Source organism: Canis aureus, chromosome 19 (genome assembly GCF_053574225.1).
Source record: "Canis aureus isolate CA01 chromosome 19, VMU_Caureus_v.1.0, whole genome shotgun sequence".
NCBI classification, from domain to species: domain Eukaryota; kingdom Metazoa; phylum Chordata; class Mammalia; order Carnivora; family Canidae; genus Canis; species Canis aureus.
This window is the reverse complement of record NC_135629.1, coordinates 37,628,299-37,648,173: the sequence shown is the minus strand read 5'-3', so window position 1 is coordinate 37,648,173 and position 19,875 is coordinate 37,628,299.

The window sequence follows — 19,875 nt, the reverse complement described above, 5'->3', positions numbered from 1 at the left end:
ATTTTATACATTGCTCAGTGCTCATCACAAGGGCACTCCTTAATCCCCATCATCTGTTTCACCCATCCCCCCCACCTCTCCTCTGTAACCATCAGTTTGTTCTCTGTAGTTAAGAGTCTGCTTCTTGGTTTATTGCTTTCTCTCTCTCTCTTTTTCCTTTGTTCACTTGTTTTTGTTTCTTAAATTCCACACAGGAGTGAAATCATATGGTATTTGTCTTTCTCCAGCTGGCTTGTTTTGCTTAGCATAATACTCTCTAGTTCCATCCAGTTCAAAATCTTCCAGCAAGATTTTGTTCTTTTTTTGTTCTTTTTTATGGTTGAATAACATTCCTCTGTATATATATGTATACCACACCTTTTTATCCATTCATCTGTTGGTGGACATGGGCTGCTGCCATAATTTGGCTATTGTAGATAGTGCTTCTATAAACACTGGGGTGCATGTATCCCTTTGAATTAGTATTTTTGTATTTTGGGAGTAAATACCCAATAGCATGATTACTGGATCATGGGGTAGTTCTATTTTTAACTTTTTGAGGAACCTCTATCCTATTTTCCACAGTGGCTGCACCAGTTTACATTCCCACCAACAGTGCACAAGGGTTCCTTTTTTTTCATATCCTCACCAACACTTGTTACTTGTGTTTTTGTTTTAGCTATTCTGACAGGTGTGAGGTGATAGCTCGTTGTGGGTTTTTTAAAATTTTTTTTTAATTTTTTATTTATTTATGATAGACACACAGTGAGAGAGAGAGAGAGGCAGAGACACAGGCAGAGGCAGAAGCAGGCTCCACGCACCGGGAGCCCGACGTGGGATTCGATCCCGGGTCTCCAGGATCGCACCCTGGGCCAAAGGCAGGCGCTAAACCGCTGTGCCACCCAGGGATCCCGTGTTTTTTTTTTTTTTTTTTTTTTTTTTTAAGATTTTATTTAGACAGAGAGAGAGAGAGAGAGAGACAGAGACAGAGACAGAGACACAGAGGGAGATGCAGGCTCCATGCAGGGAGCCTGATGTGGGACTCGATCCCAGGCCTCCAGGATCAGGCCCTGGGCTGAAGGCAGCGCTAAACCGCTGAGCCGCCAGGGCTGCCCTTGTTGTGGTTTTGATTTGCACTTCCCTGATGATGAGTGAAACTGAACATCTTTTATTTTTTCTGTTTTTAATGTTGGATAATTTGTACTGATCAGTCTTCAAGTTTGCTAACACTTTCTTCTTCTATTGAGCCCATCCAGTGAAATTTTCATTTCAGTTCTTGTTCCTTTTAATTCTTCAATTTTCCTTTCGAGCTTTTAAAATTGTTTTATTGCTGACCTCCCTTGTCTGTTCACTCGGTGGGACCATATGCTCCTTTAAGTCCTGGAACATAGTTCTTGCTGGGTAAAGTTGTCTGCTAAATCCAACATCTATGCCACTTCAAGGTCACATTTTCCTGTTACTTTGCGTGTCTAATACTTCTGAATAGTGTACTGAAAATTGTTCCGGATATATCTTAGAGAACCTGATTTTGTTATCTTTATCTGAAGGGTAATGATTTTTATTCTAGCAGGCAGTTATATTACTGGCAGGTCACCTTGAATTTGTGCAGAGTTAGTTTTATGCTTTGTTAGGATGGATCCGTGCAAAGCCCATATCTGTGGCAAGCCCACCCACAGCCCCTCAAACTTGGCAGGACTCAAGCTCCAAAACTATGTCTCCCCCGCAGACCTTGTCAAAGCTGCTGAGTGATCTTTTTCTTTCTGCTGTTTATATATTCTGGGACTAATCCTTTGTTCCTCAGATGTGTTGCAAATACATCCTCTCAGGTTATTGTTTGCCTTTTCATTTCCTTTATGGTATCTCGGTGGATATATTAGTTATTAAGTAACTAATTAAATTGGTTATTATTTTAAGACAGTAAAAATATTCAGATTTTTAAAAAATGTTAGCACTTGCCTCATCTTCTTTAAAAAAAATATTTTTCTATCCCAAAATCATAAATATAACCATTTCTACAAATGTGTTTGCCTTTTTTTTTTTTAAAGATTTTAATTCTTCCTTTTTAAGATTTTATTTATTTATTTGGGAGAAAAGAGAGAGAGAGAGAGAGAGGCATGAGCAGGGAGGAGGGGTAAAGGGAGAGGGAGAAGCAGGCTCCCCCTTGAGCAGGGAAGTCTGACATGGGACTCGGTTCCAGGACCTTGAGATCATCACCTGAACCAAAGGCAGGTGCTTAACCAACTGAGCCATGCAGGCATCCCCAGTTAAGACTTTAAGGTATCTGGATATCTGAATTGATTTTTATACCTGGTATGAAATATGAATCCAATTTTTAAAAGAATATTTATTTATTTGACCAAGACAGAGCATAGGGTTGAGGGCAGAGGGAGAGAGAGAGAGAGAGAGAGAGAGAGAGAGAGAAGCAGACTCCCCACTGAGCATGGAGCCTTACAGAAGCAGGGCTTGATCCCAAAACCCGGAGACCATGACCGGAGCTAAAAACAAGAGTCAGACACTTAACCAACTGCACCACCCAGGTGCCCCAAGGTGGGAATCCAATTTAACTGTTCCATGTAGATAACCCACTATCTTAGCACTATTATAGTCTGTTTTTTCCCCTTGTGTGATATATGATGTCACTTTTGAGATATATTACATTTCTGTAAATGCATGTCACGGTTTCAGATTGTCTTTATTCTCTTCCACTGATTACTTTGTCTATCTGTGTGCCAAGACACATTACCTTAATTACTGTAATTTTCCAAGTCTTGATGCCTGGTGAGAAAGTCTTCTCATATTATTACCTTTCAGGAGTGTTTTGGCTATTTTTTGACCTTTGCTCTTTCATACATGTAGTTTAGAATCAGTTTGTCATATTCCTATTTACTGGGGACCTATCATGTTTTCAGCTAAAGAAAAGTGGTTTAAGAATAGGTGAATGGCTTTTGTTTATAGTATGGTTACATTCACATTGCAGAGAGGATGAATTCCCCGGTGAAGAGGGAAGATGGTCTGGAAAGCGCACAATTGTGTGAAATGTGTTAGCAGATAGGGGAAACCCCAAACACAGTCAGATAGAGAAGGTAGGTCAGGGACATCCCAGACAGGGTGGTAGGCCAGCAAAGGAGAGATGAAGGGGAAGAGGGGAGGTATGTTCAGAGATGATAGAAATAAAACTTAGCTGAGTGTTAATGCATCTGGTTACAAAGTGCTTTCACATATATTACCTAATTCAGTCCTCAAAGCATACTATCAAGTAGGACAGGTAATATACTCTTACAGGTAACAGGATTTGCCAAAGAATCCTGTTTGCAAATGCAAGGCTGGGACTTTAGATCTTCTGCTTCTAGATCAGAGTTCTTTCCATATCGCCTCCCTATGTCACTCCGTTTGTAAGTATGGTTTCTCAGGAAAGCCAGGAGACCTGGAATTGGTGGTCTGTGTTACACACGCGCCTTCTTCCTTACCCAAGGCATGTCTGGAAGCAGGACTAGCTGCTTGATCTGAGATCCTGTGTAAGGCTTTTAGCATCTAAACCCACTCAGCTGGGGCCCTGCAGAGGAGATTGGCGGCAACGAACCAAATCAGAGTGGTGGATAAGAATCACATAGTCTCAAAAGGATTTTGCAGACCTCTTAGGAAATTAAATTTAATATAGGATCAGTTACATTAAAACAGTAGTTCTATTATAACAGGCTTGTTGTTTTTCCTTTTAAAAATGTCACAAAATATATATTTTTATTAGGCAAAATTTGGGGTTACTATAATTTGCTCTGGGTAAATCGTTTTGAGCACAGAACAAAGTCTCCAAAGCAAAACAGCTGAAGCTGGCAAGGTTTACACAGGTATCCCTGTTTTTTGAAAGTTCCCAGTACGTCACTTCACTTTTACAAAAAGATCTACATCAGTACCTGTTTTTGCCAACCAAAGAAACTGAAGAGGATTTTCACTTTCATGAAAAGAGGCAGAAGGCAAAAACAGCATTCAGTGTTGTGTTGCAGCAAGTCCTTACAAAGGCAGCACGCACTGGTGCAGTGAGCAACCCCGCTGAGCTCCTTCTTTCTCGGGGAACCACACTCAGCATCTTAGCATCAAGCTACCACAGCTTTGACTGTGTCTGTGAGCATCTGTGCTTTATCTCAATTTATTTTGTGCATCTGTTAGCAAGATGTGTTCCAAGGTATCAGAAAAGCTGAAGAGAGGTTATTTTGGGGGGTCTGGGAAGGCTCAAAAAATTTTCCATATAAATTAATGATAATTGCTTCATTTTCCCCTGCCATTTAGAGTTACAAAAAGTTTCATAAGAATACTCTACTTTCAGGGAGACAGAACATGAGAGACTCCTAACTCTGGGAAACGAACTAGGGGTGGTGGAAGGGGAGGTGGGCAGGGGTGGGGGTGACTGGTGATGGGCACTGAGAGGGGCACTTGATGGGATGAGCACTGGGTGTTATTCTATATGTTGGCAAATTGAACACCAATAAAAAATAAATTTATATATAAAAAAAGAATACTATACTTCAGATAGTGGGGGAAACGTGTATTCATTTCCAGTAATTTCCCTTAGTCTTTCCGCCACCCATCAATTTTGAAGTCCCATCTGCCAGTCAGAGGCCTCTTGAAAACTCTCCCTTACTTTTAAGTAACACTAGTATTCAAGAGTGAATGTGAACGGATTCATCTATGGTAAACTGATTTATAAGAAGCCTTTTTTAAATGTTATTTTGATATCTTTTTTAAAAAAGATTTTATCTATTAATGAAAGACACAGAGAGACAGGCAGAGACATAGGTAGAGGGAGGAACAAGCATCTCATGGGGAGCCTGATGCAGGGCTTGATCCGAGGACTCTGGGATCTTGACTTGAGCTGAAGGCAGATGCTCAACTACTGAACCACCCAGGTGCCCCTATTTTGATATCTTTCAGGAGCATCTTCACTTAACTGAAGCAAAGCTGCAGGCTAAAGAGATAAAAGTACACGGTGGTGGGCTTTCCAGTGGTCAGCACCATAGGGTGAGAGGTGGGTGGCATAATTGGAGAGAAAATATTATTCTTAGTCCATGACCTTATATCTGAAAGCACACCAAATCAGCAAGTATTTATTGAGTGTCTACAAAATGCAAACCAGTAAACTTTTCCCTAATGCCTACAAAATGTCTCATTATGAGAAATGTGGCCTAATCTCAAGAGATTTAGGGTCTGTTGGATGTGATGTAAATTGAGAATTCCTAATTTGTAGTCTTTATATATTTCATGAACTATCTGAAGTTTATCGGGTATTTTATGCCTATGTGTCTATACCCACACACATACACGCACATGCATTTTTAGGGGCCACTCAAAGGGGCCTATAACTCCCACAAAAGCTTTAAAATGACTGGGATTGTTCTTTACTTCGTCTGCATATAAATTCCGAGCCTGTGGTAGGGGCTGGCTCATTGCCTTCTCAGATAGTGATGTCAAGGTCAGGATTTGGAATGACATCTCAAGGATCACTCCAGCTCTATCACTGCTGCAGGTTAGGTTGGGAAGCAGACTCTGCAAATGGGATTAGCATTTGGGACGTTTAATACAGGGCACTTTGGGGATTGCCATATGTAGAAGGGAAGGGGGGAAAGCAGGACTGGGCAGAGGGAGAAGCTGAGCTTTGCCATCTCAGATGATGCCACAGTGGGCACACAGGGAGTCCTGAAGCTGGTGTCCTGTTCTTGGCCTCACCCCGATCAGCTGTTGGCTGTGGACTGCAGCCGTAAGGAAGTGTGGCCTTCAGGGAAGTGGCTTCTTCAGCTCAGCAGTCTCAGGGGGAGGGGCAGGTTGGAGCTGGCAGCCTGCTCAGCAAGGTAATCCCTTCCCATTCAGTGACCCTTGTGCTGCTCAGATCCACTGTCTTGGTGTAAGTTCTGGGAGAAGCTCTTTCAGGATTTCAATTGGCCTGTCCTCCTGACTTAACTGATTTTGCTCATGTGGCAATAAATCTTTGTGGGCTTTGTCTCCTGTGCACTGAAGGGTGACGAGTCCTCTTCCCTTCAGTCCTCCAGTGTACTAGCCACTTGTCCTTCTGGTCTGATGGGCATAATCATCATCTCCGTAGAGAACCAGTGTGATATTCTGTGGGGTTTTCAGCCAGACTTTCAGATCTTTTCAGAGAGTGGGAAGACTAGAAATGCGTGCTCTATACAGACTCTAAGTGCACGCTATTGTTTGTTCTAAGTTACTGTGAACTGTTTTTTGACCTTTTCTGAGAGAGATAGAAGAGAATGCAATTTCCAGGTGGGACCACATATCTGAGGCCCCATTAATCTGCTCTACCAAAGATAGCACATCTGGCCCAACAGCTGCCTTGGAGATACTACTTGGTTGAACTTACAATGATCTCCTTTCATTCTCCAGGCTTTGTGTTATTTTCTGCAAGGGCCAAATTGGTGAATTAAATGAAGACATCATGGGGATCATCCTTTCTGTATCCCTTCAATCTTCAAGGGCACTAATTTTGGCCATTTCCCCCAGGTGCAATATTGATTTGGATTTATTATTTTGGCTTGTTTGTAAGACAAAGGCTGGGGATCAGTTTCGGAGGTTTTCACATTCGGAGGTTTTCACTATGACGGCTCTTACCCCACTGATAATGGAGGCTCCACTAGTTACACATTTGGGCATCAGAGAAATGACTGCTATGTGGGTTGCAGACACAATGGGCTTTCTGGGAACCATGCCTGGGCCAGGCTTCCAGTCGTTACTAAAGTCCCACATGACCCCAATGAAATGGGGAGCCTTGGTGCTGTCTTCAGTTTCTGGAAATTAAGATAAAAAATTCAAACCCTGTGTCCAACAGTCTTTTCAAGTGTTTCCCTTTCCCCAGTGTGAGGTTACCTGAGTGATGGATATAGGCCTATTTGGGGAGGAAATAGGGGGAAACATTAATAGGAACACTTGACATGGTATTACAGGATCCTTCCATTTGGGGGTCTGACTTCTCCTTCAGGGAATAATTTCTTTGTCTAAAAACTGGATTTGGTTCAGAAACTGGGAAAGGGACCTTAACATTTTTGGGGGGCAATGGCCCTCAACATTCTCATTATCTAGACTTGATTTCTTTTGATTTTATAGTTTGAGTAATACTCTTGTTGGCATCCCACTTATTTGTCCCTAGGGATCTTGTGTTCTAGAGTCATCTCGAGAACTCTTTTTCAGGCTTGTGAGCTGCCCTCACAACCTTGCCACTTACTGTGATGCTTTTGTCCAGCTGTCTTCTGACAGATAAGCATCGCCACCTGGTGTCTTTTGGGCAGCAGCAAGGCAGGGTTCTGGGGGTGGGCCCTGTGATCCTCATCATCACTGCTATCAATAAATTCAATTTTGCAATGGCATCTCTACTATCGGCCCTAGGCCAAGATGGCAGCCACCACTGAACTTAGCTTTTGGGTAGTGATGTTTCTCCCCTGGGTTTTCTGGCCTTGCACTGTATATCCACTATAGTACCACCCATATTGGCTTTTTCATTCTTCTTCCATTATCTGCCATGGCCATTCTGGAATTTCTACTTCACTTAGTGTGGCCCATTGCCTTTTCTGTGCTTCTAGGAATCATGCTAGTAAAGTGCCTTCACTGTCTCCTGGGATCCTTGCCAGGCTGCTCTATCATGTATCCCAGGAGAGTGCTCCCAAAGTGATAACCCGCCATTATTCAACCTTATGTTCTGCCCTCCTTGGTGGAACACCCTCAGGATCCAGGCCATGTGTACCCTCCTTACTCCTGCTGCTACGTGCTGGCTAGATACCACTTCTCCTTTGCAGTGTGGTCTCCACCCCCTACTGGGCCATAGGGTCAGATCCTCTTCCCTTCCAGCATGCCTCTACGTAAAGCAGTAGCCATCCAATTTCATTATCCTTGTTACTCTGTTGCCTGTTATTTCTCCAATGTGTAGTACATTATCCCAGGCAGTGCCATTCTTTCTGTAAGTAGACCATTCCAGTTGACCACAGGCAAAAATTTTAACAATTGCACCGCTACCTTGTGCCACCTAGTGCCACAGAGTCTCACCAATGATGGAGCCTCACTGCCAACTGAGTGATCCAGCTCCCAAATCCTGACCTAGTGTCCGCTTCCTCAGAGTACACCTGGTGCCAGTTGAAGATTAGCATGTGAGAGATTTATAACAAATTGCTCTTGGGATCCTGTGGACCCAGTGGAAGTGAAGGGAATTTGAGCCCAGATGCAGTCTTGGTGGTGCCTCAGCTGATCCTGGGAATTCAGAGGTTGTGTTGGCATGACCCTTTAGCATTGTCCCAAGTTGGGGCAAGAGCGCTGAATCTTTAAACCCCCATGTCAAAGAGTCATTCGTTGCAGGATGCTTTGGTAAGGGGTGTTGACCTTGGCAATGTGGCTGTCATGAGTCAGGGTGATTTGTGTAGAGGCTGTAAGCAGAGGGCTTTTTGCTGGCAGCGCTTCTAGTAGTTGGGAGAGACTTTTATCCCAGAAGGGAGATCCGTGTGGAACATCACAGCATCTTGTACAGTCTGTAGTTAGGATTTAGAAAATCTTGAATATGATATCTCCTGATCTCATCTACCTTTGTTCGTGAAATAGATCTGATTGTCTTAATAGTAAAGAATAAATTATAAAGACTAAACGTTCTTTAGAGTTAGGCAAGCTAGTAGGGAAATGAGAAGAATAGGATCTGGTCTTGTGACCTTGAGCAAATCCCTTCACTATTGAGCCTCTTTCCTTCTCTGACCTGGAATGCTAACCCCTACCCTGCTTGCCTTCTGTTGATTGAGGATCTCATTAGTCATGAAACAATATATTTGAAAGTAATTCTGATTTTAAAGCTTCAGCCAACCTAGAACAGTTTTCTTTTTTTTTTAAATTCTTTTTAAACGATTGTATTTATTTACCCATGAGAGACACAGAGAGATGCAGAGAGAGAGGCAGAGACAAAGCAGAGGGAGAAGGAGGCTCCATGCAGGGAGCCTGATGTGGGATGGGATCCTGGGTCTCCAGGATCATGCCCTGGGCTGAAGGCAGAGCTAACTCCCTGAGCCACCTGGGATGCCCCCTAGTGCAGTTTTCTATGCCTGGTAGGACCTGTTGTAAGTGGTAGGGGGTGGAAGGATCCCCTTTTCTAAAAGAGTTTCCCTATACTTAAAAAGTTCATGTCACTGGAAGTCTTTTCAGAGTGCTACAGCCTTGGGAAAGAAGGGATGTTAGGTTGCTGTCACTCATTCCCCCCCTAAGACAATGGAGGAACTTCCTCCAGATGTGAAGAGAGGGGTCTCAGGAAGGAGCTAGGTACATATTGAAAGTATGCTGACCGGCCCTGGCTTTGTGCCAACACTTGCCTCACTGGCTAGCTCAGGTAGGACTAGTGGGCTGCTGCTCACTGGTTTGCTCTGATGGGAGCTTGGAGCTCCCAAAGCTCCCAAAGGAGCATGCCTCTGCCTCTAGTCAGATTTCAAATCATCGAATATTTTGTTCAAGTGCTACTGAATTGCATAGAAACCCGAGTCCCTCTGCGCTCTCTGGACCCTAGCTCTGCCAGCAGTGTGAGGAACCATGCAGGTACTGGCACCATCCTCAGTCTACTCAATAGAAATTGAGTGGATAAAGAGAACTGATAAAAGCCAGTTTCCAAATCTACCTCATTCATCATTTCTAGTGTTTTAGATTACGGTGAGTGCCCTCCACTCAATCACTCCTCATCTCCTGGCAGGAGGTAATAATGACACCTATTTTGGGCAGAGTGGATAATGAGAAAATCCTCTGTGCCCACAAAGTGCCTTTCACCACGTTACTCTCTGCTTGCAGAGCTCAGCTAAAATGTAGTGTGTGTTCCCTCCAGTCCGTGGAGGAGCAGGCTGGAAGCTGGCACAAAGATGTCTGGGGAGAAGGGAGCAGGAGGATGCAGATACCCACATGCTGGTCTGACACTTAAGGAAGGAGGCAAGGAAGGAAGCAGAGATGGGTGAGCAGTCTTGGACCACGGTACAGGTCCAGAAGGGGTACAGCCTGGCCAGTGGGGAGTCTTCCACACGTTACCTGTCAGAGGAGTCCCTGGTCTTGCTGGAAAGACCTCTCGTCATCTCCCCACTGTGCTTGGTCATTGGCCGGGGCTGAGGGTCAAGTGCATGCCCGAAGCAGGAGATCTGAGCTGTGCATTTCCATGGCCGCCAACGTCCACTCCTTGCCCTGCACAAATTTCTCTTCACAGCTCAGAGAACAGCTTCTTCTGAGTTCCCATTTGCCTCTTTTCCTGGGGAGGGGACCTAGAAGAGGTTAATGGGGTGAATAATAGCCCTCTGCTGTAGTTGGTCTTGAGGCCACAGGTGCTCCCCCTCCCTCTCTCCCACCATCCATTCTGAGTTCTCCTCACTCTCGGCAGGTCATGGTGACTTACTGGTATTGGGACACAAACCTTCATCTCAAGGGACTGAACCCTTGGTGATTGTACCCTTCTCAGGCTGGAGTTGCTGCCTTTATCTGTTTATAGTTACAAGGAGGCAAGAGGTCCTGGCAGGCACTTCCCCTGCCCCTGAGGAAAGGGCCAGCCACCAGCCCCCAGCCCTGCCTCCAGAACCTTTTCATGTTCTCACCTAAGGCCAGTTCTGCGCCTGTGCATGACCGTGAGCCCTGCTCATGACCCTTTGGGGAAGACTCCCTGCTCTGCTGGCTTTCAGGCTGCAACACAGCTGCTGCCCATTTCAGCTTGTGTCCATATACAGCTTATGCCCAACACTGAAAAAAACTGAGCTATAATTCCCATGCCATGCAGATCAGTAAGTCATTTCTGAGCCAGTCTTGGGCCTTTTCCAGCTCTTTCCCTGCAGGGCCATGGGTGCAAGCCTGGAGCGGGGACTGGCACAGATGTGGCTGCTGCTCTGGGCTCCGAGCTACCTCCTCATGCAGCGTTCTTGTGCCCTCACTCAGGCTTACTCACAGATGCTCTCTTTCAGTCTCATGATGGACTGCTGCTGGGCCTGTCCCCCTTTATGACTTGGCAGGTCCCACAGAATCCAACTCTCCACGGACAGCTGTATGTTCTCATGATTACCTCAGGGCCAAGCATGGTGTCTCTATCAGGGCCCCATCAGGAACTTTTTCTGGAAGGCATAAAAATCCTCTGCTGCAGATGGCACGGCCTTGTTCCAGAATCCCAGGGGCCTGCATTGTTACAATTCTCCCACTGGGGCTTGCCAGAGGCTCCACAATGCATCTTGTTTCCTATCACTAACACCCCCAGCATGATAGGGTCTGATGAAAAGTATGGACTATGTGCAGGATAGGTCAGCTGTATCTGCTGCATAGCTCCTTCCTGCTTTGGGCTCCACTCACCCAAAGCTGGTAACCTTCCATGCTACCTGGTGTTGCCTGGAGCAGAACTCCTGGGTGTGGAATGCGTTGCTTCTAGAATCCAAAGAGGTCTACCAGGCACTGTATTTCCTCTGTGGTATGGGATACAAGATACAGCAAATTGTTTTTTTCAGTTTAGAAGGGATATATTGGCATACCCCTGACCATTGAACCTCTAAAAACTTCACTGAAGGGGCAGGTCCCCGATGCTTCATAGGGCATCTGTGCCACCCCCTGCCACACATGTGCTTTTATCAAGGCCTCCAGCATACTAGCTACCTTTTACTTGTCCTATCTTTAATGAAATGGATCTGTGTGACGCTCTGTGCAATGTCCAGGAGGCCAGACTATATCAGGACGGAGGGCAGGAGAATTAATATAACCCTGAGGCAATTTTGTAAATGAAGCTGTCATTCATTGGTTCCATGTGAATGCAGAATGGCAAAGAATGCACTTGCCAAATCAGTATATATTCTGTACTTGAGGCCTAATTAGTCTACTCTCACATCAATACTCTACCCAGCACAGCAGCTATGATGGGGGCTACTACTTGGTTGAGCTTGTAGTCTGCAGGCATCCTTTAGGATCCATTTGGTTTCTGCAGGGGCCAGACTGGTGAATTAAGTGGGAATATGGTAGGTCTTGCATTCTCTCAGTCATTAATGGTGGAACTCATCTCCAGCTCCCCCAAGTGATACTGTATTTGGTTTACGATCTTGGCTTATGGGGGTTCGGTTTCAGTGTTTCTACTTAGTCTTTTCCACTACCATAGCTCTTACCTCCACAGACCAAGAACCCATTGTGTGGGTTACCCCAACTACTAAGTGTGTCAATTCCCTTCATACATTCAGAGACTGGGGGAATGATCACTGGGTGGATCCGTGGACCCAGCTGGGCGCACTGTGAGCCAGACTGTAGCCACTACTCTATTCATTACCAAGTCCTCCTGGGGGCGGGGGGGGGGGGTTGATGATGCTTTGGGTCTCTAAGTATCAATGTCAACTCAGATTCTGTGTTAAATCATTCTCAAAAAGTCTGAGAGTTTCCTTATCTCTGCTCAGTAATCACGCGGGTGACTGGCCCTTGGAGTCTCCTGGAGAAGGACTGGGGGATCATTATTGCATATACCTGCGATGCTGTTGTGAGTCCTATCACCCTGTCCACCTCTCCTCTATTAGGCAGTGGGTTTCAGATCTAAAACTTGCCTTGTCCCAGACCTGAGAAGGGAAATAGATGTTAAATTAAGTAACACTCTTGATGGCCGCCTATCTATTTTACCCCTATGAATGCTGTGCACTATTAACCATCTCCAGACTCTGTGTATGTCAGGCTCTCTTGACTGCCCCCCAGGCCTCTATTACTCTGGGCTCCATCTTCTCATAGCTATTAGTGAACCCAGCTCCATGATTGCTGCTTCTATCACGAGTTTGGCTGCAGAGGAGAGCCGCCACTCAATTTCTTAGTGATGCCAGGTGGATGGGGGAGTCCTCAAGCCAAAGTTGCCTGATGGAGGAGTCTGTGTCTTGTTGGAATGAGCCTGCCTTAGCTCCCCTGCTGTGCTCAGTCATTGGTGGGGAGCAGCCAGCGGAAGCCTGGCACAAATGTGGTGGCAAATCTAGAGGAGGAGCAGCTGGGGCCATCAGTCACTTATCGTCTCTGCAGCAGGGGATCTGAGCAGGGTTTTCCTGGGGGCAGCCCAGCCCCTCTCAGGGAGCCATCAGGAATGGAGAAAGCCTCTAGCTCATCACATGGTAACAGGAAGGAACAACTGTACCAAAATCGCTAGGCATAGTGTCTGTTTTTTTTTTTTTTTTTCCCTTAAAATATTTCTGGAAACTTCACTTTCAGACACTAATTCTCTGTGCCCAATGCTGTCTAATTTCAGAACACTTTTATCACCCCAAAAAGAAACCCTATACTTATTAGCAGTCACTCCCCACTCTTCCCTCCCATCTGGTCCCTGGCAACCACAAATCTACTTCCTGTTCTAAGGATTTGTCCATTCTGAATATTTTATATAAATGGGATCGTACAATATATGGCCTTTTGTGTCTGGCTTCTTTCTCTGAGCATGATATTTTCAAGATTCATCCATATTATAGTATGTATCAGTACTTCATTCCCTATCATGGTTAATGATAGTCCTTTGTATGGATATTCTAGTTTGGTTTATCCATTTACCAACTAGTAGATATGTCAGTTGTTTTCACTCTTTGGCAATCATGAATAATGCTGCTCTGAATATTTAGGTACATGTTTTTGTGTGAATGCATGTTTTTAGTTTCTTGGGTATAAGAGTGGATTGTTGGGTCAGAGGGTAACTCTATGTTTAATTTTCTGAAGAACTGCCAAACTGTTTTCCAAAGTGTATACCCAACATTTTTTTTTTAATTTTTATTTATTTATGATAGTCACAGAGAGAGAGAGAGAGGCAGAGACACAGGCAGAGGGAGAAGCAGGCTCCATGCACCGGGAGCCCGATGTGGGATTCGATCCCGGGTCTCCGGGATCGCGCCCTGGGCCAAAGGCAGGCGCCAAACCGCTGCGCCACCCAGTGATCCCTATACCCAACATTTTTATAGGCATTTTGGAAGACACAAAAGTGAAGATAATCCCTTATTCCAAAGAGCTTACAATTTATAATAGATGAGGAGATGAGATTAACATTCATACGTTGAAAATATAATTATAATATAGTATATGATTAAGAGCCAAACCATGTAACTCTAAGTTAATGATGGATCTATGATCATATACTCTTAGATCTGGAAGAAAGGAGAGGGGCAGGTAATGATGAGCGTGCATTAGATCATTAGAGCTATGTCCCCTAAAGCCAGCACTTCCACATCCTCTTCAACAAGACAGGATGAGATTATAGAAATAAAGAAGTAGCAATTGCTTGAAATTCTGAAAAGCCTGCCCTGTGTCAGGAATGTCTTCTGCTTTCTTTGTTTTACATTATATTTTAAGATAAGAATCTGATATGGTGGGGACACCTGAGTGGCTCAGTGGTTGAGCATCTGCCTTTGGCTCACGTTGTAATCCTGGGGTCCTGGGATCGAGTCTCACATCAGGCTCCTCACAGGGAGCCTGCTTCTCCTTCTGCTTATGTCTCTGCCTCTCTCTCTATGTCTTTCATGAATAAATAAATAAAATCTTTAAAATAAAATAAAATAAAAGAATCTGATATGGTGGACATAGCTTGAACCCATGTTTTAGATATTTTCTCCAAAAAGTAAACATAAATTTTAGAGCTATTTCTGTGATCTGGTCTCCCTTGTGACACATGGGGCACAATTGCTGACTAACTGGTTGGGGTCATGATTAGGCTCTGTGGCCAGCAGCAGCAGGAAAGCAACCAGTTCACAGTGGAAATAAACCCTGAACCTTGCACTCAGGGCCATGGAAAAGAAGCATCTTGGGGGCATTTTCTATTTCAGGCTAAAACAATCTTGCAGCATTAATAATCTTCCACATTTCTTCCTTCAGTGGACTTCTTAATAGATGGAGTCAACTAATTTCCATTTTCTATCCATTTGTCTTTCAGAGGCCATATAAATGATAGGATGGAAGTTATTTCCACTCAATTATTCTGAGATACTTCTTTAAGTTGAACTGGTAACACCTTTGATGCATTTCACTTTGACATTTGTGATCTTGGACTCTCTGAACTTTGTCATTCCCCTTTCAGCACCCAGAGCCAGCCTCCCTCCTTCGAGAAACCAACCACAGGCAGCCCCAAAGGACTGCTCACCGGAAATGGCTCAACCAGTTTGTCCTTCACAGAGAGATTTGTGTTGAACTTTACATACCCTTCTCTCTGAGCTTCCTCACCTTCTTACAAGGCTGGCATTCATTCTGAATGTTAAGTAACAAAATCTAGGGAGTGGGGATGAAGGAAAGCTTTTTCCATTTGTGTGCCGCAGAGCATGTTCTGTTTCCCATGTTGAAAGAGTTGAGACTTGATAATGGACTGGTTCCTTCCATTTGTTCAAACTCTCATCTTTTAGTATTACAAAAAACCCCAAATTGCATGGTGAATCTATCTTTATTTTCTCCATGACTAAACATTGCATTTTCCAGCACTTAACAAGTCATTGTTCTGAAAAATTGGTTTTAGATCAGACCCTGCTTCCTAATGAGGCAATGACTTGGTTGGTAATACATTTTTACCCTGGACTATAAACAGCAGCAGACGTGGAAAAAAGCACAAAAGATGGATGAGAAATAAAATTATGCAATCGCCCCCTTCCAGGGGGGTCTGTGAGTAATAAAGGATTACTGAAGACCCAGGTCTTTGATTGAAATTCTATTGATCAACAAATGCTAATTAAGCAATTACTGTATGACTAGCCCTGGTTGTTGTTTGTGGAAGACCCAGGAAAAGGAGAGTTGCTATCATCCCATCTGGGAGGCAAGATTTTAATCTTGTTATTTCTGGGCTTCTTTCCTATTTTACTATCACATGAAATCTGAATCCTTCTCTTTTCTTGGAGATCCTCTGTAGTCTGTGATTCACCTGCTCTTATAACTTTACTTCTCATTTTCTTTCTCAAAAGGAACTCCTAAAATCTGTCTGGTCTTCTGATGGGCCATTTTCATTGGCCTTCACTCTTTCCATTTCACCTCCCATATCCCAAACCCCAAACGTTCCATCTTTCAGAGTCTGATTCAGGTTTTACTTCTTTTGGAAGCTTCTCCAATCATGATAGCATTTAAAATAATTTTTTTAAAAGATTTTATTTATTCGTTCATGAGAGACACACACACACACACAGAGGCAGAGACACAGGCAGAGGGAGAAGCAGGCTCCATGCAGGGAACTTGACGTGGGACTCGATCCTGGATCCCCAGGATCATGCTCTGGGCTGAAGGCGGCACTAAACCACTGAGCCACCCGGGCTGCCCATTTAAAACAATTTTTAAAACTTATTTATTTTTTAAGTAATCTCTATGCCCAAAGTGGGGCTTGAACTCACAACCCTGAGATCAACAGTCACATGCTGTACTGACTGAGCCAGCTAGATGCCCCACAATCACTATAACATTAATTGATCATGTGACTCTATTTTGTCAACTGTATTACAGCACAAATCTATGTTAAATACTTTGGTGCTCACTTGCAAATTATTTCGTATTGTTCAATAGTTCCAAGTGTCCAGTGAAAATTTCCATCTTGAGAAAATATCTTATGTTGTTTTTCTCTCTCAGAACACTTAACATCCATCCATCCATCAAATCAACAGTATTTATTCTGTATCAGGCTCAGTGCAACATACTGGAGCTACAGTAAGATGGGACAAAGTTCCTGGTCACATGGATCTTGCACTCTAGTGGGGGAGACAGACAATAAACAGACTGAACAAATAGGTGATCTAACATTGGATAGTGTAAGATCACTATCTACACTATTTACTGTAGATAGTGGTAAGTGACGAGCATGGTGTTGTACATATGTATGTTCTGAATAAATCACTCATATGGAGAACAAGTGGAGCCCCATGAGAGAATAGGTTCAAAGTCTTGTACTCTTGTTAACAATCTTGTTCAAAGTCTTTGTACTTTGTTTTAAATTTAGAATATCTTTATATTTATTTATTTATTTATTTTTAAAATTTATTTATTCATAGAGACCCAGAGAGAGAGATTGAGAGAGAGGCAGAGACACAGGCAGAGGGAAAAGCAGACACCATGCAGGGAGCCTGATGTGGGACTCGATCCAGGGTCTCCAGGATCACGCCCTGGGCTGCAGGTGGCGCTAAACCGCTGAGCCACCAGAGCTGCCTGTCTTTGTACATTTTATGGTGGATCTATGGTATCATCTATGGTATCATCTTGGGCACTTTGTAAAGCTTTAGTAGCTCCATCTCTAAAATATCTATCATGTTACTCCCCCCAAACCTAGCTGTCAGGGAGCTGAATCAGGTCACGTATATAGGTTGTGCTGATCTTCGAAGATAACCCCCATGCTCATGTTCCATAATGTATGCCCACATACCACATCGAAAAGAATCTCACTATGCACTTCCATACTCCAGTGATCGTACTGAGTCACTTGCACAATTCATTCTGCCACATGTTGAAAAACTTGTCTCTGAGAACTATTGTCTGTTTTGATTCATATTGGATTGAAGGGACTTTAGAATCACCTAGTCTACTCCTTCATGTTGCAGGTGGGGAAATTGAGGCTCAAAATGTATACATGTCATATTCCCAAAACCATCTACTAATTTTTTGGCAGAATCAGAACTAGAACCTGAGCTTTGGGTACTTTCCTCCTGCCTCCCCGCTGCTGCTCACCATCTGGTCTGAAATGGCTCCTCCTTGACCCACAGGGGCTGCCAACGCCAGTGGTAGAGCCTATTGTATTTTCTGATGTGAGACTATTTTTCCACCAAATAGTGTGCTCTGAGAGCCCACTTTATTCAATATTTACTTGTACTTACTGTGTACTGTACTGCCTAACACATGGATGCATCCAGAAAATGGATGAATGAAGAAGGTATTGGTGAATAATTTCAGTGGATCTTACTTTTGCAAGAAAATACCTTTCTAAAAAGTGATATGCAAAATGAACCTCAGCAAATAGAATGTGACTTTATTCTTGATTCCTATTTGGAGAAGAAAGATAACTATCCTTAATTTTATTTCAAAGATTTTATTTATTTGAGAGAGGGAGAGTGAGAGCATGAGTGGGGTAGGAGGTGGTAAGGGGCAGAGGGATGGAGACAAGCAGAGTCCCTGCTGAGCAAGGAGCCCTACGCAGAGCTCAATCCCAGGACCCTGGGATCATGACCTAAGCTGAAGATAGATGCTCAACTGACTGAACCAACCAGGTGTCCCATCCTTATTTTTAATTTACATTTGATTCAGGAGTAGTTCTTTACATTCTAAGCTTTAAGTTTTTCCCCTAGCTCAGCAACTTTGGAAAGCAGTTTATGGTGTATAAACTAACACCACTGTATACAACAAGAGCTACCATCTAAAATCACTGCGATTAATGTTGAAGAATAATTTATTCTGTCCCTTTTCTCCACCTATTATATGTCTTTTTACCACTCCTAGCTTTTGCATACTGAATTTTCTTTGGTGTGTGTGTGTGTATGTGTGTGTGTGTGTTCAGAACCAAAGCCAAGGTTGGAGTGGCCAAAAGTCAGGAAGAGGGAAGAAGTAGAAGCCAAATCACAGAACTGTCAGTCAATGTAAAAGGCTGGCCAGGAGGTAGTCTGAGTCACACTGGAGAGAGCTTTGATTGCCAGAACAAGAAGACTGCATTGATTTTGGTGAGTCTTTGAAGATCTTTTTTTTTTTTTTTTTTTTTATTTATTTATGATAGTCACAGAGAGAGAGAGAGAGAGGCAGAGACACAGGCAGAGGGAGAAGCAGGCTCCATGCACCGGGAGCCCGACGTGGGACTCGATCCTGGGTCTCCAGGATCACGCCCTGGGCCAAAGGCAGGCACCAAACCGCTGCGCCACCCAGGGATCCCTCTTTGAAGATCTTTAATAGAGTTTATAATGACCTTGATCTGCCCTCCACTGGTCTTTCTGGCCTCCTTCTGTGTACATCCACACTTGCAGGCACATACCCGTGGAAATGGCAAGCTGTTTGTAGATTACCAGCACTCTGTCCCAAGGCCTCTTCACCTTCACTCCTATCCCTTTATTTATGATGCACTCTATCTTGTTCTTGAGGTTTTTCCTATCATTTCTTCCAGAAGTCTTCCCTGGCTCCTATTAATGGAGTTGGACACTGGCCCTGTGTGTCCCTCAGACCCCAGGGCTACCTTGTCATTCTACTTATCTCTCTGAACTATGATGCTTGCTGAATTTTCTGTATCCATGTCCAGATAGTAAGCTGCTTTAGGAGGGACTGTGACACACTTGCCACTATATATTCCCATTGCCCAGCACATACGGCATAAGTATTTGATCCTTGAATGAAAGAAAGAGTGTGCAAACCAATACAGAGATGGAAGCACATACTTGGTGCTGACTTTAAGGACATGCCTGGCAAGGTGAATGGAGAAAAGAAGAAGAAGTTAAGACAATTTCCATGGTAATCTGGGTAAAAAAAGGAGGAGGCTTAAACTAGTGGGAGAATGAGTACAAAATGGGGGCAGAAAAAAATTTCAGAGGGAAATCTAGCAACTGACTGGGGACACAGAGTAAGGAAACAGAAATAGTCTAAGCGCTGAATTTTAGAGCTTTTTTTTTTTTAAGATTTTTATTTATTTATTCATGAAAGACACAGAGAGAGAGAGGTAGAGACACAGGCAGAGGGAGAAGCAGGCTCCATGCAGGGAGCCCAATGTGGGACTCGATCCTGGGTCTCCAGGATCAAACCCTGGGCCGAAGGCAGGCGCTAAACCACTGATCCACCCAGGGATCCCCTGAATTTTAGAGCCTTTATTTTATTTTATTATTTATTTACTGTTATTATTATTTAATTTAAATTCAAATTTGCCAACATATACAGTATGTTAGCTTTGGAGCTTTTAGGAATAGTGGCCCCCTGAGTGGGGATCAGGAAGTCAAAAGAAGCAAGAGC